The sequence below is a fragment of the Chrysochloris asiatica genome, unplaced genomic scaffold, assembly GCF_000296735.1.
Source record: "Chrysochloris asiatica unplaced genomic scaffold, ChrAsi1.0 scaffold00038, whole genome shotgun sequence".
NCBI classification, from domain to species: Eukaryota; Metazoa; Chordata; class Mammalia; order Afrosoricida; family Chrysochloridae; genus Chrysochloris; species Chrysochloris asiatica.
Window position 1 is genome coordinate 6,297,790 of NW_006408556.1, and position 23,809 is coordinate 6,321,598.

Below are 23,809 nucleotides of genomic sequence, written 5' to 3' on the forward strand. Positions count from 1 at the left end.
CTCATCTTTCTCCCGCGGAGCAGCTGGTAGTTTCGAACTGCTGACCTTATGGTTCGCAGCCCGATTCGTAACCACTACACTACCAGAGCTCCTTCAAAACTGCAAGTCGAGGCTTGAGTTTTTAACTCAGTTCCCTCAATTTGAGAAACGCTGAGCGTATTCTTCCTTTTTGGTTTTCTAACTTCAGGGCTTTGTACCTTTCATTATAATATTTGACTTTATCTTCTTGAACTGCCTTTTGAAATTTTCTGTTAATCTCATGTTATCTCCTCAGAAACCCTATACAGGGTTGCTATAAGTTGGAAGAGTCTTGGTTTGGTGTTATGGGTTAATACGCTGGACTACAAAGTTGGTTTGAACCTCAAGGTTGGTGGTTCAAGTTCACCAATTGCTCCTCTGAAACCCTATGCAGGGTTGCTATGGGTTGTAACCAATTCTATAGCACTTAACAACAACAATAGAAGGAAGATGTGAATGGAGGTAGAGATAAAACTTGAAATTAGAATGTTGATGATTATTTAATTTGGGTGAGAGATATGTAGGAGTGTGGGGGTAGTTATACTGTTCTCTTTACACTGAATTTATTTGAAATTTTTTGTATGCAATATTTTTTCTGCCTTTTTTGTTTTTTAATTGCTTTTATGAATTGAATTTTGTCTCCCAAAAACAGGTGTTGTCAATCCTATACCCTCTGTCTTTGAATGTAATCTCATTTGGGAACAACATTTTCTTTGTTATGTTAATAACACCATTATTAGTGTAGAGTGTGTTTGAAGTCAATCACTTTTGAAGCCAGACCACTGGTGTGGTGCTGTGGGTTAATGCACTGAACTGCAAAGTCAGTTTGAACCACAAGGTCAGTGGTTCAAGCTCACCAGCTGCTCTTCGGAACCCCTACACAGCTGTGGTTGGAACCGAACTGACTCAACAGCACTTAACTGTACCTTTTGAAGCTAAAATGGGGAAGACAGATGCTATACCACATGAAGATTACCAGGGATTCCAGGAATGAAAGCTGGAAAGAGACAAGGATCTTCCTTCCCCTAGAGCAAGCACCCTGAATTCAGGCTTCAGGACTCCTAAGGGAATGATTTGTTAAAGCCATCCACTTGTGGTGTTTCTGTTCTGGGAGCACTGAGGAACTAAGGCAATCACCTATGAAGTGTCACTATTGTCCTGAAATCCCTTTTGGGTTATCAGGAAGGGAGTGAGACTTCTAATCAGTCTTCTTGTTATAGATGGAGGCCCACCTTGGAATTCTGAGAACTGGTTCAAGGTGTTCTCAGATATCAACTTGCAAAGCTGGTGCTGGAATCTCACGTCAGAGCAGGGGCCTTCTGGCCTCTTCAATTAGGCTCCTACTCTTGGAGAGTCCTCTCTTCTCTGGTCTTTAGCTACATGGAAATTGTTTCTACCCTGGATTACCTTTCCAGCTCACAGGCCCAGGTCTAGATGTACAGAGAAGAGAGCCTGAGTGGGCCAGGGGCGTGAGGGAAGCTCTAGGCTGCAAGCCCTTTTGCTTCTCTCTGTTTTATTTCTAAAGGTAATGCTGAGATAGCAGAGATTTGATTAGATCCCTAGTTTCCACTTACAAAGGTAGAAAAGGAAACCCACACAATTAAACAAAGCTTTTCAGTAACAAAGAGTTGAAACCAAAGTGTGGGGGAAGAGAGTCCTTGCTCATTGGCTACCGGGTTTTCTGAGATTCCTAATTTGTAATAAGGGATGAAAGATTTCAGTTCTATTTCTCTTATAGGTGCCGGGTGGGAAAGCACTTTGTGAAGGAAGAAGAACTACACAAATGTGAGGTAGCATTATCACAAAGAGGGAGAGGGAAGGGCAGGAGAGAAGAGGAAAGAGCAATGTCGGGAATCTTCTATAATTCTTAAATATTATCTTTTGGGCAGTGCCCTGTGGGACAATAGACTTTTGGGGAAGGAAGGAGGTAGACATTTATTGCTGCCTTACACTATTCCAGATATTGTGTTTTGCACAATATGTAAAATATTTCATTTACAACAAATAACAACCAGTTACCTTTATGGCCAAGGAGCTCTGGTAGCGTAGTGGTTACGAATCGGGCTGCAAACCTTAAGGTCAGCGGTTCGAAACTACCAGCAGCTCCGCGGGAGAAAGATGAGGCTTTCTACTCCCGTAAAGATTTACACCCTCGGAAACCCTGTACAGGGTCGCTATGGGTCGGAACCGACTCGACAGCACTTAACAACAACAACAACAACCTTTATGGCCACTAGTTTCTGGCTAACTGTACTCAGCTACAAACTGCAAAGGTTGATGATTCAAATCCGCCCAGAAGTTCCTCAGGAGAAAGTTCTGACAATGTGCTTCCCAAAAAATTCAGCCATTAAAAACTGGACGGAGCACAGCTCACTGTGACACATAAGGGGTTTCCATGAACTCCACTACTGGTCAAGATCTCATTTATTCTCCTCCCAAAACCTTATGGGAAGGTACTATTATTTTGTTCACATTACAGCTGGTTAAGGAGCTTATCCAAGATAATACAGTTAGTAAGGAGCAAAGCTGAGACTCATGAAGTCTGAAGGAGTGAAGTCCATGTCCTATGTCCTGCCCTGACTGCTGAGGGGCTGAGAAGGCTTGCTGACACCTGGGCATGAGTCAGGAGACCTGAGCCCAAGTTCAAGTTCAACTGCTTACTAGACATGTGACCTGGACCCAGTGATGTAACCTCCTATAGCCTCAGCCACTGCTGCAAAATGATGATAATATGACCGACTCCACCTACCTCACAGGGGGATGTGAGGGTTCCATGAAATCACTGATAGGCAAATGCTCACCAATGGCTGCAAAGGGTTGCAGAAATGAAGCATTCGTGATTATTTTCTTCAGAGAACCATTGGATTATCTCATTGCAACATTCCAGCTCTTAATCTTATTTTCAACCACCCTCAATACCTTGAGTGCCAGAAGTCAAGAAACCAGGAAAAAGACCCTGTGGGTCTTTTCAAATATTGCTTTGGTGGAAAGGAGAAGAAATTATCTGTTTTAGCATTCCTCAAACACTATTAGAACATTGGTTTAAGGTTCAGTCTGAGACCTGAATTTCAGGAGGGCCTCTTTTTCCTGTTTGTCACAAAACAAACAGGCTTTCAGCTACTTGGGCAGGATTTAACTAGTGATCAGCCTTAGAGATAAGTGGATCACGCTCAACAAGCTCACAAGGGAATAATTTGTACCCAAGAGCAACTTATAATTTCTATTTTGAATCCACAGTCAGGGAGTTGTCCTTGCCGTGATAGATACACAGTCTCCCCCATTCTCTATATTCTTTTCTTTGTAGGACAACTTGTGTAAAGATTTCATCTCAGAAATACTAAGGAACATTTCTACTCTAGATCGCTATGAGTTGGAACTGTAGGCAGTGAGTTTGGATTTTAGAACTGATATAACAGAATGAATGTGTGAACAGCTTATTCTTACTACTGTTGTTAAATGCTGTCAGTCCGTTCTGATTTATAAGCATCCTTTACAGGGTTTCCTGGTGTGGCGCTGTGGGCTAATGCGCCAGACTGCAAAGTCGTTTGAACTGTAAGGTCGGTGGTTCAAGCTCACCAGCTGCTCCTCGGAAGCCCCATACTGGGTCATTATGGCTTGAAATTGACTTGATGGCACTTCACAACAACAACAGGGTTTCCAAGGAGCGGTTGGTGGGTTTGAACTGCTGACCTTGCAGTTAGCAGTTCCGTGCTTATCCTACTCCTTAGTTTTACTAGAAGATTGTAAAATTTGAGGGCAGAGCCCCTTTCAGTTCATCTTTCCTGTATATTCCACACTCACCCTGTAAGCCTGTAGCGTTTAGCATAATGCCTCACACAGATCAAAAGTGTGAACTGAATGGAATCAGGTGAAAGAGGTGAAGGCAGTAGTTTTACAAGTTTCCTGGAACTTGAGGTAAGGCCTGATATGTGGTTCTTCCCTGGGACCAGCATCTCTGTGCCTTTTTTTTTTAATGTTTTATTGTGAATTATGTGATAGTTTACATGAGAGAATATTAGCTTTACATTCATCCTATCATATATCGTTTCATTGCTATGGTTACAATCCCCTCCATTTATCATCAACCAACCAAAGGGTATATACCCCACAAGTCAGCCCCCCATTCGTCAGCACACAGCCCCTCTCCCTCTCTGGGTCTAGAGTCCCCAGCCATTCCATCTCTCTACGTCATAGTCTCTGCCTCCATCTCTGGCATCACTGCTTCTCTGGATAGAGTCTCGCATACCACTCTTCTCCCTTGATGGTCCCAGGGACCTCCACTCCTGGACTGCAATATCAATCACTCCTCTCCTTTTGCTGCAAAACCTTTACATTTCCAACCCTCACAGTCAGTCCTGATAGCAATTATTCACTGTTGTACCACAAGAGACCTATCCCTGTTATGCCCAGAATTTGGGGTCCCCAAAAACCACCAAGGAGCTGACACGGATGCAAGTGCAGAAGGGTTGTTGATTCAAGCTCCAGCTCAGACCCCACCTGCATCCGATGCAGCGGATGAGGGATGGAGCCTCGAACGTCCAGTTATTCAAGCTCGAGCTCGGACTCTACCTGCTTCTGATGCAATGGATGAGGGATGGAGCCTCAAACCCTTTGTCTGCGGGGCTTTATAGAGTTTTCAAACAAGCTTGGGTTTCTCAGCTTTACAATATTTGGATTGGTTAACAATTGGCAAACTATGAGATGTTACAGTACTGGTGGTCTTTTGTTCTTAGGCTAGGATAAGGAAAACATCTGGCATCTGGCCTTGGATTGTCATGTCTACTGCTTATCTAGTTCTCGCTGTTGCTAGGGGTGAAAGGATATTCTAAGGCAGCATGAGCTGATTTAGCATGTTCCTGGAAGAGGAGGACGTGTTCAGGCTAATGGAGTCTTTTTCTTGGTCCTACATCCCCATCTCCTCTCATCAGCTCCTCCCAGACAGATTTCATACAACTAAGTGGAGAGTCTACCTTCCTCTGAGCCCTCTGGATCTAGGCTCCCTCTTGAAAGCCTGTAAGCCAGTCACTTCTTGCCTTTGTAGCCCCCACATTTTGGGTAGCCAATGTCCAAGTTGCCCATCCCTGTCTGCCTTGTGTATGGAGTGGGTGAGAATGATTCTTGCTGTAAAGATTAGTTCCCTCTTTTGAGCTACTGCATCTATAGGTGTAGGTCAAGTTCATCAAATTGTATCAGATTAATCTTTTTTTCCTCTTCTTTCTTCTTCTAGTTGAGCTCTCTTCATCCAGCCATTGAAGCCAGGTTGAATGGATATTATCTGCAAGTGTGGGTGTTCTTATGCATATGCCCTCTCTTCTTATCAGCTGGATGCTTCACTCTCCACTCTAGTCCTCTGTGACTACATCATTGACTCTGGGCCCATGAGTCCCCAGGTCTTGCCATACTGCTGGCCAACCAGGTCTCCACCTGGGTTCACAAGAGTCTGTTGAACATTGTAGGGCTTAGCTTGCAGTTTCATTATTGTTTTGTCCTCATTTCCCCTTATCTGTGACCAACATGGTCACCACTCCAAACTCATGTCTTCTCGTATATTCCCATTGAGTCTTAGTCTTGGAAGGGGTTTGCCCTGAGGGGACCCAACCACTTGCCTTGATGTCTCCTGGGTAAACAACTTCCTTGTTCTTGTAATTATCAGTCGGACTGCTGTTATTGTTTTGTATTTTTCCTGTTGGTCTTTCTTTCAAGAAGTATCTTCTGTTCTTCTAGCCACTCCAGGCTGGTCTGCTTGTCCTTTCAAGTGGAAATTTCCCACCTCAGAAGATTCTGGATGAGGTTCAGGATTCCACCTATGGTCTTATGCAATGCAGAGGCTCCGCAGAAAGCCTCCTTCACTGGGCAAGTTGTATCCCCATTGGTAGTGTAGTGGTTACGAATTGGGCTGCTAACCTCAAGGCTGGCAGTTCAAAACTACCAGCTGTTTTGCAGGAGAAAATTGAGGCTTTCTGCTCCCGTAAAGATGTACAGCCTTGGAAACCCTGTACAGGGTTGCTGCGAGTCGGAACTGACTCTACGGCACATAACAACAACAATCAGTTATAGGCAGAAGAAGGACTTACAAGCTTTCATTGGTGATATTTCTGGCTATTACTTTCTCTCCCCTTCAAGTGTCTGTTCTATAATGGTATGCAAGGGAAACCAAGATTCAAATGACAGTCAAGAATCTTAACATTATCTCTCTCCTTTTGCCCATTCCAACCATGTCTCAATCCCTGTATCCCAGAGCCCTGTGTTCCAAGTTTGTGCATACATCATTATTTACCTCTGTCACACTTAACCCATGCAAACCTAATTGTTTTCCCATCAGCCTTGTTCTTCCATTCTCCTCCCCTTCTGTGTATTGCCCCCTTCCCCAACACCCAAACTATCCTATGTCTATTCCCTACCCTGTTCTCCACCTTCCCCTTCCTCCCCTCACCCCACTCCCCATGTCCCTTTTTGTCATAGACACTCTCCTGAAAACTCACTGGCCACTTCTCATGCTGTATTCAATTTTATCTAAGCTTTTTGTTGTTAGCTGCTGTTGAGTCTGCTCTGATTCATGGTGACCTTTTAACATTCATCACCAAAAAAGATTTGAAGATCTTTCTTGAACAAAAATGTTGCCTTGTCCTGTGCCATCTCCATGATTGCTTGTTTTGTTTGAGTCCCTTGTTTAGACCATGGTGTCAGTCTATCTCACCAAAGGCCTCCCTCACCATCACCAAACCTCCAATTCACAAACCATAATGACCTTTTTTAGAGATTGCTCTTTCCGGATGACATGTCTGAATAAGCGAGCCAAAGTCTGGCCATCCTCACTTCTAAGGAGGCTTCGGATTGTATTTCTTCTAAGACCGATTTGTTTGTTCTCCTGAGAGTCCACAGTATATTCAGTCTTCCTCACCAACACCATAATTCAAGCGCAAGCTAAGCTTCAAGTGATGGTATTTTCAAATCCCAAATTGGAAAACAAAGCCTAACAATATTTCAAACCAGGTGTCTATATTGCATAAGGATTCGTGCCCTTATGTTTGCATTTGGATTTATAATATCCTCCCTTCTGCATTTCTCCTCCTCTGCATTTTGACAGATTTTCTCAACTCATCCTGCCAATTTGCAGCTTTCCTTACAGTGATTAAGTTGAATAAGTCATCGAGGAAAATTGCTTAAACTCAGCAGTGAATGTTCAAATTAACTAATCCATCACTTGTTGCTGCTATTCTGAAGTTTGACTCTTTTTCTACTTCTCTTTAATAGTATCTGGTGAGTCAGTGGTTGGATTCTCATCTTCCACGCAGGAGGACCTGGGTTCGATTCCCAGTAAATGCTCCTCAAGTTCAGCCACCCGTGGAGACTTGTATGTTGCTATGATGCTGAGCAGATTTCAGCGGAGCTTCCAGACTAAGATAAACTAAGAAGGAAGGCCTGGTGACCTGCTTTCAAAATTAGCCACTGAAAAAACCCTACTGAGTGTAACAGTCCAATCCTATTGTGCACGCGTCAGCATGAGCTTGGCATGCTAACAACAGCATCTTTTCTGGAGCCCACATGACTATCCACCCACTACACAGAGTCCTGCAGAACTCTGATGGCTCATTGGTTAAGCGCTAAGCTGCTAACCAAAAGATTAGGGGTTTAAGCTTTCCCAGTGGCTTCTCATGAGAAGAATGTGGCGATCTACTTCATAAAGATACAGCCTCCGAGACCCTATAGGATAGTTCTACTCTGTCACATGGGTTGCTATGAGTCAAAAATAGACTTGACAACAACTAACAACACCCAAAATACAGTTGAGATGAATAACAATATGTTAAAGATTCTGGCCAAGGAGAGAGTCACAGTGGACTGTGTGGGGCAGTTCTTCTTGTTAAGTGCTGTCAAGTAGGTTAACTCATAGTGACCCTGTATAGGGTTGCTGAGGAGCAGCTGAGGAGCTTGAACTACCAGCCTTGTGGTTCAAACCAACCTTGCAGGGAGTCCTGGTGTGGCATCGTGGGTTAACGCACTGGACTGCAAAGTCGGGTTGAACCACAAGGTTGGCAGTTCAAGCTCACCAGCTGCTCCACAGAAACCCTGTACAGGGTCGCTATGAGTCGTAACCTGCTCAACGGCACTTAACAACAACTTAGGGTTTCTGAGGAGCAGCTGATGAGTTTAAACTGCCGACCTTGTGGTTCAACCAGACTTTGCAGTCCAGCGCGTTAACCCACAGAGCCATACCGAGTTAATTCCAATTCTTAGCGACCCTGTATAGCGTTTTCTATAAATCTTTATGGGAGCAGAAAGCCTCAGCTTTCTCTCATGGAACAGCTGGTAGTTTCGAACCTTAAGGTTAGAAGGCCGACTCATAACCACTACACTACCAGAGCTTCTAGGTAAGGCAGCTGTTGTTGTTGTTGTTAAGTGCTGTCGAGTAAATTCTGACCCATAGCGACCCTGTATAGAGTTTTCGAGGAACAGCTGGTGAACTTGAACCGCCAACCTTGCAGTTCAAACGGCTTTGCAATCTGGTGTATTTACGCACAGCACCACAAGGCAGTTATTGTTGTTGTTGTTGTTGTTGTTAAGTGCTGTTGAGTCAATTCTGACCCATAGCAAGCAGTTGTTGTTGTGTTGTTGTTAAGTTCCGGCAAGTTGATTAGGAGCCTTAAATTCTAATTCCAACTCTGCTGTAATTAATGGTGCATCCTTGGGTAAGTCTCTTGTCTCTGGGTCTTGTCTTGTCTGTAAAATAGTGAGGAATGATGAAGGGCAGACTCAAAGTCTTAATGATCTTTTGCATCTGATGAGTCATGGGAGAGCTTTGGCCCACATATTTGGCTTCCTCACATCCTCTCTCCCCCATCCTCACCACAGTTTGGGGATTAACTGTCTATGCACCTATCTAAGGCAAATACCTTCATTTGTACAAAAGATCCCCTGCCCTCCCTCCAGCAAGTCTCCCGCTCACTCTTTCATTGTCTATTTTCCCTTGCTTGCAGAAACATTCCCATCAGCATTCGAAAAAACAAAGCAAATCCTTTGCCATGGAGTGGATTCAGATTCACCGGTGACCCTAATAGAACAAGACAGAACTGCCCTGTGGGGTTTCCAAGGCTGTAATCTCTGCACTGCACTGCCACATGTCTCTCCCATGTAGCAGATGGTGGGTTTCAACCACCAACCTTTCAGTTAGGAGTCGAACACTTAACCACTGCTGCGCCACCAGCACTCTGCCCCCATTGGCATATTGCTGTGGTAGTTATGTGCTCTCCAGCTGGTTCTGAGGGTTCTCGAGACTCTAAATCTTCATGGGAGCAGAAAGCCTTCCTCTCTCTCCTGCACATCAGCATATTGTTGTTGTTGTTGTTGAGTGCCGTCGAGTCGGGTCCGACCCATAGCGACCCTGTACAGGGTTTCCGAGGGTGTAAATCTTTACGGGAGTAGAAAGCCTCATAGTGCAGTAAATTCTCCCAATTAAAAAAAAAAAAAAAAAAAAGGGCATTTTTGCTTCTATTCCATTTCTCTATTCTCCTAAGGAAAACTCCTCCAAATTACTGTTTATACTTTCTTCCCTTCCATTCTCCCTTGATCCCATTTCAATTGCTTCTCAACTCAACCCAAACTACTCTATGTTAAGGTTGCCAAGTCTCTCCATGGGGTTAAATATAGTGATCATCACTCAGTAGTCATCTTATTTGACTATTTGGAATGGATCGTGTCTTGTTCCTTGAAACACAAATTTCTCTTGGCTTCCAAAACACTGCATTCTCTTGATTACTTCTGCACCGTCTCCTTTGCAGCTTCTCCTCATCTTCTTCAACTATAAATGTTGGAGCATCCCAGCACTCAGTCTTTGACTCTGTCCTCCATCTTCATTCCGTTGGTGATCCCAGATAGTCTTGTGGTGTTAAGTGTCACCTCTCTTAACCTGTTTCCCTACAAACAGAACTTCAATGAAAGATTGACAAGCAAATAGTTTATTTGGGGTTGAAATGCCAGAAAGTAGGAATGAGGGGCAGGGGAAGTGGAACACAGAATAAAGAAAACAAATAAAAGTGGAATGGCATTACGAAAAAACATTTCGCTCTCTGTCTTCTTAGGCTGTGTGCCTGTGGGCAGGAGGCTGGCTTGCAGAATGTACCCTTTGAACATTTAATGAATATATATTTGTTGTTTTGTCTGTGTACATCAAATATCTTTGCTTTGTTTATTTGTGAAATACAAGATGTAAAAGGGAAGCCATAGGGAGGAAGTAGGATAACTGTTGTTGCAGGGAGGGGATTGTAATCATGGAGATGAAACAAAGCATATAATCTGTTGAATATAAAGCTAATGATTTTGTCTGTTAACCTTCACTCAATTTACACAAAAAGTTTAAAAAAGAATCTGTCTTCTTGAAGTACAATGCTGTCTGAAATACAATAATATCTATACACCTACAAGAAAAACTAGTTAATACAACTATTATTCAAATTTACATGACAACCACCAAAGGCAGTGATGAAGAAATTGAAGAATTCTACCAACTTCTTCAGTTTCAAATTGATCAAACATGCAATCAAGCTACGTTGTAATTATCAATATAATCACTGGTGGTTGGAACGTGAAAGTTGGAAACAAAGAGGAAGGATCAATAATTGAAAAATATTGCTTTGGTGATAGACACGACACTGGAGATCACATGATAGAACTTTGCAAGACCAACAACTTCTTCATTGCAAATACTTTTTTTAAACAACATAAATGGTGACTATGCATGTGAACCTCACCAGTTAGAATACACAAGAATCAAATTGACCACATCTGTGGGAAGAAATGATGCAGAAGCTCAGTATCATCAGCCAAAATAAGCCTAGGGGTCAACTGTGGAACAGACCATCAATTACTCATATGCAAGTTCAGGCTGAAGCTGAAGAAAAAAAAAAACAAGTTCACAAGAGCCAAAATATGGTCTGTGCATGTACCACCTGAATTTAGAAACCATTTCAAGAACAGATTTGATGACATCAAGAAAATCATACATGCAGAAAGCAAAAGGTAATGAAAAAGACAGAAAAGATGAAAGTAGATGAACTTCAGAAGAGACTCTGAAACTTGCTCCTGAATATGGAATAGCTAAAGTGAATGGAAGAAATGAGGAAGTAAAAGAGCTGAACAGAAAATTTCATAGGCTAGCTCCAGAAGATAAAGCATTATAATGAAATGTGTACAAACCCGAATTTAGAAACCAAAAGGGGAGAACCCCTGTGTCATTTCTCAAGCTGAAAGAACTAATGAAAAAAATTTAAGCCTCAAGTTGAAATACTGAAGGATGGCAACATGGAGTCCTGATGTGGCGCTGTAGGATAAGCACTGGACTGCTAGCCACAGGTTGGTGGTTCTAACCCATCAGCAGCTCCTCGGAAACCCTATGTAGCATTGCTATGAGTTAGAACCAACTCTGCAGCACTTAACAACAACAACAATGGGCCAAATATTGAATGAGGCAGGAAACATCAGAAGAAGATGGGAGAAACACACAGAATCGCTGTACCAAAAGAACTGGTTGACATTCAACCATTTCTGGACATGATCAAGAATCTTTGGTACTGAAAGAAATCCTAGCTTCACTTAAGGCATTAGCAGAAAAACATTTCAATTGCTATTCACTCCAGAAATTGAGTGAATAGCAATTGAAATGATTCGACAAACTGATGCAGCGCTAGGCGCACTCACTTGTCTATGCCAAGAAGTTTAGGAGACAATTACCTGGCCAACCCGTTGGAAGAGATTCATGTTTGTGACTGTTCCAAAGAAAGATGACTCCACAAATGCAGATATTATTAAACAATATCATTAGTATTACATGCAAGTTAAATTTCCTGAAGATAATCCAAAAATAATTGCAGTAGTACATCCACAGGGAGATGCCGGTAGTTCAAGGATTCCGCAGAGGACATGGAACTAGGAATATCATTGTTGACATCAGATGGATCTTGGCTGAAAGCAGAGAATACTAGAGAGATGTTTACTTATGCTATTTTGGCTGTTCAAAGGCACTCAACTACGTATCACATTGAGAAGAATGGAAATTCCAGAACAATTAATTGTGCTTATGCAGCAAGGAGCTCTGGTAGTGTAGTGGTTACGAATTGGGCTGCAAACCACAAGGTCAGCAGTTTGAAACTGCCAGCAGTTCCACGGGAGAAAGATGAGACTTTCTGCTCCCATAAAGATTTACAGCCTCGGAAACCCTGTTCAGGGTTGCTATGGGTCGGAACTGACTCGAAGGCACTTAACAACAACAACAATGCAGCATCTACAAGTAGACAAAGAGGTAGTCTTTCAACTAGAACAAGGGGATACTGAGTGGTTTAAAATCAGAAAAAGTGTGTGTCAGGATTATATCCTTTCATCAGAATTAATCAATCTGTATGCTAAGCAAATAAACTGAGAAGCTGGACTATATGAAAAAGAATTCAGCGTCAGAACTGAAGGAAGGTACTTTAACAACCTGAAATATGCACATGACACAACTTGCTGAAAATGAACAGGACTTGAAGTGCTGTTTGATGAAGATCAAAGAATACAGCCTTTAGTATGGATTAAAGCTCAATGTAAAGAAAACAAAAGTCCTCACAAATGGACCAAAAAGCAACATCAACATCGTGACAAAGAAAGAAAAGATTGAAGTCACCGATTAATTTTACTTGGATCCACAATCAATGCTCATTAAAAGCAGCAGTCAAGAAATCAAAGGTATTGGGTAAATCTGCTGCAAAATACCTCTTTTAGATGCTAATGAGCAAAGTTGTCAGTTTGAGGACTAAAGTGCACCTGACCCAAGCCATGGTATTTTCAACCACCTCATATGCATGTGAAAGTTGGACAATGAATAAGGAAGACCAGATAAGAATTGATGCACTTGAATTATGATGTTGGAGAAGAATACTGAAAGTACCTTGGACTGCCAGAAGAATAAACAAATCTGTCTTGGAATAAGTACAGTAAGACTGTTTTTTGGAAGTGAAGATGGTGAGACTTGTCTGAGGAATGAAAGGGGGTAACGTTTATCTATTAGCCTCTATTCCCCATTGGTTAAAGGTGGCCCCATGAGCATCAACTCCTCCCCACTCCCACCCCATGCCATAATCTCAATTATATCTATGGCGGTGCTGAGTGAATTCTTAAATTCTTGCTGTGTCCTACAGTCACCCAGAGGAAGGAAGCAAGAGATTGAGCAAGTAGGTAGAGGTGAGGAATGTCAGCTTATACCATTGCAAATCTGGCCAAAGCCTGTATAACAGCTAGAGGAAGAGAAGAGACCAAGAGGAGTTGGAATGGTGCTTTAAGAGGTGTCTGGTGTATCACCCATATCTCCAGCCTGGACCTCCCTCTTAAACTCCAGACTCATATAGTCAACTACCTACTCACATTTCCACTTGTATCTTCAAAACCTGCTCATCCCTTTGTCTTCCCTACTTTAGTTAATGGCAACTCCATCCTTCCTGTAGATGTTCCTTCCTTCTAAGTCAAAACCTTGGAGATAACCTTGAGTCCATCAGTTTCTGGAAATTATTGTCATTAAAAGATAATGGAATTTTCCCATGAACTTTCTGAAGCCCTCATATATTCAAAATCTGACCACTTCTAACCTCTTGTACTCTTTGTGTGGATTTCCACCCCTTGTCTGGATTACTGTGATACCTCCTAGTTGGTCTCGCTTACTCATTTATCATATTACAGTCAGTTCTTCACCAGCAGCTAGTGAACCTTTCAAAATGTAAGTAAGAGATCACTCCTCAACACTCCATTTCTCTCTTCCCTGCTTTATATGTCTCCAAATCCCTCTTCACCAATGGATGTCTAGAGTCTCTCCTTCTACTAGAATGAGGGCAAAGATTTTTGTCTATTTTATTCCTGGTGATTTTTATGCATGGTGGTGTCCTGATGGAGTCCTGGTGTGGCACTGGAGGATAATCACTGGCCTGCTAACTGCAAGGTTAGTGGTTCAAATCCACCACTGCTCCTTGGAAACTCTATATAGGGTCACTATGAATCCGACCTGAAGAAACTTAATGACACTAACAACAATAGGCACCCTGATGTCACATCAGTGAAGCACTCGGCTGCTAACTGAAAGGTTGGTGGTACTTCAAACCCACCCAACAGCTCCTTGGGAGACACACCTTGCAATCTGCTTCCATAAAGATTACAACCTGAGAAATCCTAGGGGTCAAGTTCTACGCTGTCTCATGGGTTTGGTATGAGTCAAAAATCAACTCAACAATACACGACAACATCAACAGCAATAACAAAGGTCATCTAGTTCAAGGCTCTACATTTCACAGATGAGGAGACAGTAGCCCAGAGATATGGCCATGCTAATTACACTGTGAGGCCTTCCTGATGCATCTGCTGGTATTCTGAATAACTGGTCTCTATTTTCAACAACATTAATTGCTAGTTATTATTATGAATGTTGGCTGTCTAGTCAGTCTGAATAGTAGTTTGTAGTTGGGCTCAAATGTACCTCCATGAAATCCAGCCAGAACAATCCCAAGGCACTGGAAGCTTAAGTTATCCAGGACCACGTGGTTAAATGGAACATGTAAGAACAGAGAGGATTTTAGGTGAGGGAAAATGTCTAGGGTGGTGATGGTGGTGGTTGTGTGCCATCAAGTCAGTTCCAACTTCTTGCCTACCCTTTATCAGATTTCCAAGGCTATAAATCTTTACAGGAGCAGAAACCCTCGTCTTTCTCCCGCAGATCAGCTGGTAGATTCCAATTGCTGACCTTGCAGTTAGCAGCCCAACTTGCAACCCACTACACTACCAGAGCTGTCTAGTAAGTATTGAGGAAATGCAATATTAGCATCTCTGGTAGAGAAAGTGGGTATTTCAAGTGTGGGGGCAGCCAGAGTGAAGAGACAAAATTACCAACCCACTCAGTGGGGTGAAATGGCAAGAGTGACTTTTTGGTTTCACCTAGAGTTTTGGCTAAGTGACATGTTCTTAATATTTCATGTGGACAAGTTACTTAACCTCCTTGAGCCTTGGTTTCCTCACCTAGTAAATGAAAATGATAATACCACATGGAGTTGTGAGGATTACATTAAAAATCAATTTAGCAGAGTGACATAGACCAGCAATATGGTTATTTGATCAGATCATAGGACTATGCAGCAATAAATGCCTGGATTAATCAAAAGTAAATTGTGAGTAACATAGAAGGTGGGACTGAGGAACAGCGAGATGCTGGGCCAGCTAATGGTGGGCACAAGTGTCGAACTGAAGTCTTGGCGCTGTGAAGTTACTGAAGGATCTTGACCAGGGACAAACAGAACACAGAGTGCCTTAGGAAGACTACGTGTGCGGTGTATAGGTCTGTGACGGGAGGAGAACCTGGAGGCCAGAAAACCAATGGGAAGAAACAACCCGCTCTCACCCGGCTCCTTCTCAGAGCCTTGGTCCAGTGCATCTCACCCTCAATACTTGTTCCTTGTCCTGTGGTAACTTGAGGGTATCTGTACCACCATTTCCCTGGGAGGTCATTGGTATCAGGCACCAAGATATAATCATCTCTGTACCCTCAAAGCCTGGCATAAGGTCTGGGTCATCATAGGACTCTATGAGTGTCTGTTGAAAGCTCAGTAACCTAGAGGTACTGCTATTTGATGATGAATGGGCAGGGCCAACTCATCAAAAACCTATAGGGATAGGCAGCAAGTGTTATGATGATGTGAATCTTCTTATGTGGAAAGTCAAGAGTAAAAATAGGGGACTGAGACCTAGGTCAACCTCCAGCTCTGGGTCCTTGGGTGGTTTGTGGTCAAATATGATGATCAGGAGTGAGGACAGGGGTGAGATATACCATGAGGTAGCAGACAGGAAAGCACTCTGAGTACTTGAAAGTTTTTAATCCAAGCTCTACCTGGGCATGTTATTTACCTTCTGTGAAGTTCAGTTTCGGCTAGAAAATGGGATTATCAAGAGGTACAAAATGTTCATGGAAAAACTAATGAAAAGATCATGGCATTTTTCCACAAATTTTTAAAAGTCCCCCCTTTGTAAAGGGAGTCCTAAAGGTGCAACAGTTAAGGTCTAGGCAGCTAGCCAAAAGGTTGGCAGTTTGAGCCCACCCAGTGGATCCCTAGTGATCTTCTTCTGTAATGGAGGAACCCTGGTGGCACAGTTAGCAGAGTGTCCAAACGCTAATGGAGAGACTGATGGTTTAATCTTACCAGCAGTCTGCTTTCGTGAAGATAAAAGCTGAGGAAACTTTACAGGGCAGTTCTATTGTCATAGGGGTTGGGATGAGTCTAAATCAACTTGCTGGTGTCCAACAGCAGAGATAATGACACCTGCTCTATCTTCCAGGGTTATTGAAGGATCAAGGATATTTCAGATATTCAAGTGCTTTGAAAACTGTAATGCTTTTAAAATGTAAGGCAGCACTATTAATATGGTTGCTATTAATTCACTCATTCTATTCTATTTGATTCTTCATTTAAGATTATGAAGTACAGGCTTTGAAGGCCCAAGCTAAGTCATTTTATAAATACATAGGTTTTGTTTCTTTTTTCTCTGTAAAATGGTAAACAGCTGTCTCAGTGATGATGCGGTTTTTCCGTTTTAGATAGAAGTGCAGGGTGAGTGTTCAATGCAGTGCTCCTGGAACGGAGATAATGCAAAGGCAGAACATCTGTGTCAACATGTGAAGTTCCCACCTCCTCCCTGAAGACTCCAGAAACCACAGCTCCCACCCCAGTGATCTCTTTCTCACTTCTCAACCGGGGACTAGGACACAGATTTCATAGATGGATATTAAATTATAAATCAAATACATTTTTGTTGTTGTTAAGTGCCGTCGAGTCAGTTAAATCAAATACATAAAAGGGATTAAAACAAAAACCAAACTGGTTGCCCTTGAATTTATTCTAGTTTATGGCGACCCTGAGTGTGCCAGAGTAGGACTGTGCTCTATAGGGTTTCAGTGCCTGGTTTTTTTCTGAAGTAGATCACCAGGCCTTTCTTCTGAGGTGTCTCTGGTGGGTGGACTTGAACCTGCAACTTTTTAGTTAATTGTTGCACTACTCAAGGACTCCATAATAGAGATTAGAACAGAAGTATTAAAAAAAAAAAAAAAAAAAAGACTTTTTTTTCCCTCTGAAACCTTTGGACTTATTGTATGTTTATTAATAGCATTTTGGTGTTGTCACCTGGGAGCTTGTTAAGAGAGCAAACTCTTGACCTAACACCCCAGACTTACTCAATCAAAATTTACATTTTAATAAAATCACCAGGTGATTTCCTGTATGGATTAAAGTCATAAAACACCTTTATTTTTGTTTAAACTTCTTCTTTTTTAAAGCATCTTTATGTGGCCAAATATCCAAGGTAAAATTAGGAAAAGAGGAGTCACAAGGGCTCAGGTTGACTGTGGATACCCAAACCCTATCAGGGTATAGAGAAGGGCATCTTGGCCAACAGACATGGAATGTTGAGATCCCTGGGCAAGGCCATCTCTACTGAGAAACTGGGTGTGTTTGCCTACCCAGCCTTAGGCCCTCAAGCTTTCAAGTCATCTGACCATTTATTTTATTGAAACCGTGCTCCCCAAACTATGTTCCAGTTACCACTTGACTTTTGCTTATAGAATACAACTGAGATATTGACGTAAAGGTTCAGTTCCACAGACTTTTCTCTTAGTTAATTAATCACTGAGCATTCTCATTTTATGTCAAACTAAATCAAACAAAATCAGGTAAAGGACTCAATTCCAGACTCTGGTAAATTACCAGGGTGAAAAATATCACATTAGATAGCCCTATCCTGAGACAGCCCAGCCAGACAGCCTATTTTCTCCATCTGACCATGCCTCACCTCCATCCCTCCCCTGTAATGAACAAAGTCTCCACAGATGACATAGTTTGACTCAGTTGTTCCTCTAGCATCATTTTCTCAATTTTGTCCTAACAATTATGTAAATTCCCTGAGGACAGTCAAAGTATACAGCTGAACACTGATAAAAGGATCAATCTCCTGATGTGAATTTAAATAGAGAAAACAAAGGAAGTGCCTGCAATTAGCAGGAAAAAAACACTCCTTGCTTGGGAAGTATTTCACTGACCACTGATGTTTTGATACTGAAAAAACAGGAAGCAAATTAAATGATGACCAATAAGGGAATGAATGGTTAAGTGAATTAGGTATATATACTCAACACGATACTGTACAGCTGTAGTCCACAAAGATTACGTGGCGTAATCTGGAAACTACCAATGTTCTGTGATAAAGACGCAGCAGGAAACAGGTGGCACACTTAAAATTGGGAAATTTGAGGAGAGTTTAATAAAGGAGTTATTTTTAAAGGTGTGGGCACTGTTAGAAAGGCAAAAAGGAGTAAAGGGAGCTGTTTCCACTTTTGTTGTTGCTATTGTTGAGTGCATCTAGTTGATTCCGAGTCACGGCAACCCTATATAGGTTTCTGAGGAGCAGCTGGTGCATTTGAACTGCAGACATTGTGGTTCAAACCAATCTTGGAGTGGAGTGCTCATCCTACAGCACTATAACAGGACTCCATTTTTTGGCTGAGCCCAAAGTGGAGCCCTACAAGAACATGATGAGAGATCTACATGGAGGGACTTTGGATGGCAAAATGAAAGATGCCCAGCACCATGGATCTACTGGAAAGAGTAGGATACAAAACTGTAGGTGAACAACAGAGATGTTAAGGAAAAAAATATGTTTTTAATATGTTGTTGCTAGGTGTCATTGAGTTGGTTCTGATTTATAATAATCCAATATACAATACAGTGGAACATTAGCATCCTCATAATTGTTACTATGTTTGAGCCCATTTTTTCAGCCACTGTGTCAATCCATCTCATTGAGGGTCCCTGACCCCTCTACCTTAACAAGCATGATGTTCTTCTCCAGGGACTGGTCCCTCCTGGTAACATGTCCGAAGTATGTGAGATGAAGTCTCACCGTTCTGGCTGTCTTTCCAAGATAGCTTTGTTCCTTCTTTGGGTAGTTCATGGTATATTCAATATTCTCCACCATAATCAAAAGCATAAAATCTCTGTCTTCCTTTTTCTTTGTTCATCTGTTGCATGCATATGAGATCATTGAAAAAACCATGGATTGGGGCAGATACACCTTAGTCCTCAAGATAATAGCTTTGCTTCTTAATACACATATGAGATCTTTTGCAGCAGATTTTCCCAATGCAATGTCACTTGATTTTTTGACCATTGCTTCCATGGGCATTGGCTGTAGATCCAAGTAAAAAGAAATCCTTGATAACTTTAATAATTTTCCGTTGATAAGCTTGTTGGTCCAGTTGTGATCATTTTTGTTTTCTTTATGTTGAACTGTAATTCCATACTGAAGGCTGTGTTCTTTGATCTTCATCAATCAGTGCTTCAAATCCTCTTTATTTTCAGCAAGTCAGGTAGTATCATCTGCATACTACAGGTTGTTAATGAGTCTTCCTCCAATCCTGATGCCACCTTCTTCTTCATATAGCTCAGTTTCTCAGATTATTTGCTCAGCATACAGATTGAATAAGTATGGTGAAAGGATGCAACCGTGGCACACACCTTTCCTGATTTTAAACCATTCAATAATCCTTCGTTCTGTTGGTCTATGTACAAGTTCCTCATGTGCACAATTAAGTGCTCTGGAATACCCATTCTTTGCATAACAAACTACTCATATATAAGTGAGTGTTTCCAGTGTTGCCTCCCTGTGTTGAAACATCTCAGCTGGTATTCTGTCAGTTCCTGGAGTCTTGTATTTCACCAATCCCTTCAGTGCAGTTTGGACTTCTTCCTTCATTACCATTGGTTCTTGATCATATGCTACCTTCTGAAATGGTTGAATGTCAACCAATTCTTTTTGGTACAGTGACCCTATTAAGTCCTTCCGTTTTCCTGCCTCACTCAATATTTTGCTCCTTGTTATTGTTAAATGCCCTTGAATCAGTCCTGATACACAGCGATCCTGTATAGGATTTCTGAGAAGCGATCGTTGAGCGTGAACTGCTGATCTTGCAGTCCAGTGCCCATAGAACCCTTCAATATTGCAACTCAAGGCTTGAATTTTTTCCTTCAGTGCTTCCAGCTTAAGAAATTCCAAATGTGTTCCTCCCTTTTGGTTTTCTAAATCCAGGTCTTTGTATATTTCATTATACTACTTTGTCTTCTTAAGCTGCCCTTTGAAATCTTCTATTCAGCTCTTTTACTTCATCATTTTTTTCCATTTACTTTAGCTATTCTGTGTTCAAGAGCAAGTTTCAGAGTCTCTTGTGCCATCCATTTTGGTCTTTTCTTTCTTTCCTTTCTGCTTTAACTATCTTCAGCTTCAATTTGAACTTGCATATGAGCAATTGATGGTCTGTTCAGCAGTTGGCCCCTGGCCGTGTCCTGACAAATGATATCAAGCTTCCCCATTATCGATTTCTGCAGATACAGTTGACTTGATTCCTATGTATTCTACTGGCCAAGGTCCACATGTATAGCTGTCATTTATGTTGTTGAATAGGTTGTTAGTCTTGCAAAATTATATCATGTGATTTCCAGTGTTATTTCTATCACCAACGTCGTATTTTCCAGTTAGTGATCTTTCTTTGTTCCTAACTTTCATGCTCCAAGCAATAGTAATTATCAATGCATTTTTATTGCATTTTTATTAATTTCAGACTGAAGAAGTTGGTAAGAAGCTTTAATTTTCTCAGCTTTGGCATTAGTGGTTGGTACATAAATTTGAATAAAGTCATTTTAACTGGTATTCCTTGTAGGTATATGGATATTATCCTATCACTGACAATTGTGTATTTCAGGATAGATCTTGAAAAATTTTTTTGAAATGAATGTGATGACATTCCTCTTCAATCTGTCATTCCCAGCATAGGAGACCATATGTTTGTCTGATTCAAAATGACCAATACAAGTCCATTCCAACTCACTAGTGCCTAGGGTATCTAGCTTCTAGTGATCTACTACATTTCTGATAGTTCCCAGTTTTCCCAGATTCGTATTTTGTGCATTCCGCGTTCTAATTACTAATGGATATTTGCAGCTGTTTCTTCTCATTTGAATCATGCGCTGTCACCAGATGAAGGCCCCAGAAGTTTCTCCATCATTAAGGTGACTCTCTACTTTGAGGAGGCAGCTCTTCCTCAGTTGTATTGTGAGTGCATTCCAACCCGAGAAGTTCATCTTCCATCACTAGATCAGACAATATTCTACTGCTATCCATAAGCTTTTCACAGTCTGATTTTTTTCTTTTCCAAATGTAGGTCACCATGTCCTTCTTTCTAGTCTGTCTTAGTCTGGAAGCTCCACTACAATCTGTCTACCATGGGAGACCCTGCTGGTATTTGAAATACTGATGTCATAGCCTCCAATATCACAGCACCACGCAAGCAATCACAGTATGGCAAAGTGGTGGTTTACATATATAGACAAGGCAGCTTCAAAAAGTTAATGAAAGATAATAGATGTTATTGTTACGTGCCATTGAGTCAGTTCTGACTCAGAGCAACCCTGTATAGAGTTTCCAAGGAATAGCTGGTGGGTTTGAACTGCCAACGTTGTGGTTTGCAGTCCAGTGCCTATCCTACAGTGCAGCACCAGGAGTCCAATATATATATTAGATACACACATATACACACAGTTTTGTTAAACATAAAATGACCCAGTAACTCCACTCCTAGGTATATCTCCCAAAGAAGTGAAAACAGGGACTCAGAGATACAATTATATTCCAGTGTTTACTGCAGCCTTATTCATAATAACTAAAAGGTGGAAACAACTTAAATGTCCATCAGAAGATGCATAGACAAAATGTGTTCTAGCCATACAATGGAATCATTATTATTCAGTCATCAAGAGAAATGAACTTCTGAATATACTACAACAAGGATGAACCTTGAGAGTATTAGGCTATATAAAATAAATCACTCACAAATGGGCAAATATTGTATGATTCTACTAATATGAAATATCTAGAAAAGGCAAATGCATAGAAACAAGTTTATTAGTGATTGGTTACCAGGGACAGAGTGGTGATGGGGAATGAGTTATTGCTGAAGGGATACTGAATTTCTGTTTGGTGTGATGACGACGTTTGGCAGTGGGTAGTGGTGGTGACTGCCTAACATGGAGAATGTAGTCAATGTCACTGAAGTGTACACTTAAGATGGTTAAAATGCAGGCTTTGTTAAATGCATTTTGTCACTGTAAAATAAAATTTTTATAAGATTAAAGGGAAATCCACCCAAAATGCAATCATAATTGTATGAAGGTACTGGAGAGAAAGATTAAGATTTTTGTGGGATGAAATTCTTTACATTTAATTATTGATAATGTGGTTTTATTTGTTGTTGTTAAGTGCTGTTGGGTTTATTTTGACTCCTAGCAACCCATGTGGCAGAGTAGAGCTGCTCCTATAGTGTTTTCTAGAGCTAATCTGAGAGAGAAAAACCCTGGCCGCCTAGTCTTGAAGATTCTGGGGGCAGTTGTACTCTGTCCTATAGGATCATAGGGTCGCTGTGAGTGGGTAGGTCTCTCTTCCAGAGCAGTTACCTTACTTTCCAATCAAACACAATGGGGAAGTGTACTGGGGATGAGGAAAAGCAGCTTCAGGATGCCCCTCTCTTTACTCCTGGAATCTTTCCAATCACTTCACTTTACAGAAGGAAGAAATAACTTGTTCAGAGTCATAACACAGTTTAAAGGGGAGTTGGGAGGAAATCTAGATTCCCCTCCTCCCCACCCCAGATTTCTCAACTATCTTACCTCTTCATTCACTCTGTCCCTCTAGCACCCCTGCCTGCATCTCTTCTCTCAACTTTTCCCTTTTCTCTTTTGCAGAACTACCCTGATTGGAGGACACTAAACAGCCTCACACCCCTAACCTCACTGTCTGAATGATAAATCCAGTCGGGCAGCTCTTACCATTCAAGCCCTTCACACCCTCTTTTGAGTAGCTGGGTGGTCTCTTCCGCCTAAGTGGGGACAGCTTGCCTTTCCTTCCACTTAGCATTCCCCTGGGAGACTCAGACTTCCCGGGAACCAGGCATTCGCCTGCAGAACAATATCCAGAGACCACAGCCCTCCCAGCTCCCTTTCAGGGTCTAACCATAAAATAAAGCCGCGTGGGCCTTGCATCCCTGGACAGAATCCTTTGTCTGGGTTGGAAACAGCCTGAAAAGATGAAAGGGGTTTCCACTTTGACCTCTTCACCTCTTGTTATCTTGTGCCCACTGCCCTTAGACTCTATGAAGCTGACCGCAGTTTTTTCCCATGGTCTCTGGGGTTAACAAACTCTTAGCAGCAAACGGAGAGAGGAATGTGAGGAATGTACCTGCCTTAGGGGCGATTATTTTCATCAAGGACAGGTTGAAATGGATAATGAGGTCAAAAACAAACGCCATCTCCTTCTCAAAGGACTCTCTAAAGAGAGGCTATTAGATATAGTTCATTAGTTGGGGGTGGTTGGGTAGAGAGCAACTTTTGAGACAAATGCTTGCAGATAGATGAAGGGAAGGTATTTTGCTAAGTTTAGATTCTTCTTCAAGTCAGTCAGGGGCTAAGTTTAAACTCAAATTCAAGCTTTTAAGGAACGAGTTTCATTTAGGTTCTGGCAACAAGTGATGGCCTGAACTCAAAGAAAAAATTTGCAAGAAAATTTATTACAACTCAAGTAGAGCTTACAGTAAAAAAAAAAAAAAAAAAATGAACATCAACAAAACAAAATAGCAAAGTCTAACACTGAAATCAAACTTGGAAAACTGATGAAACAGAGTTTATATGAATATATA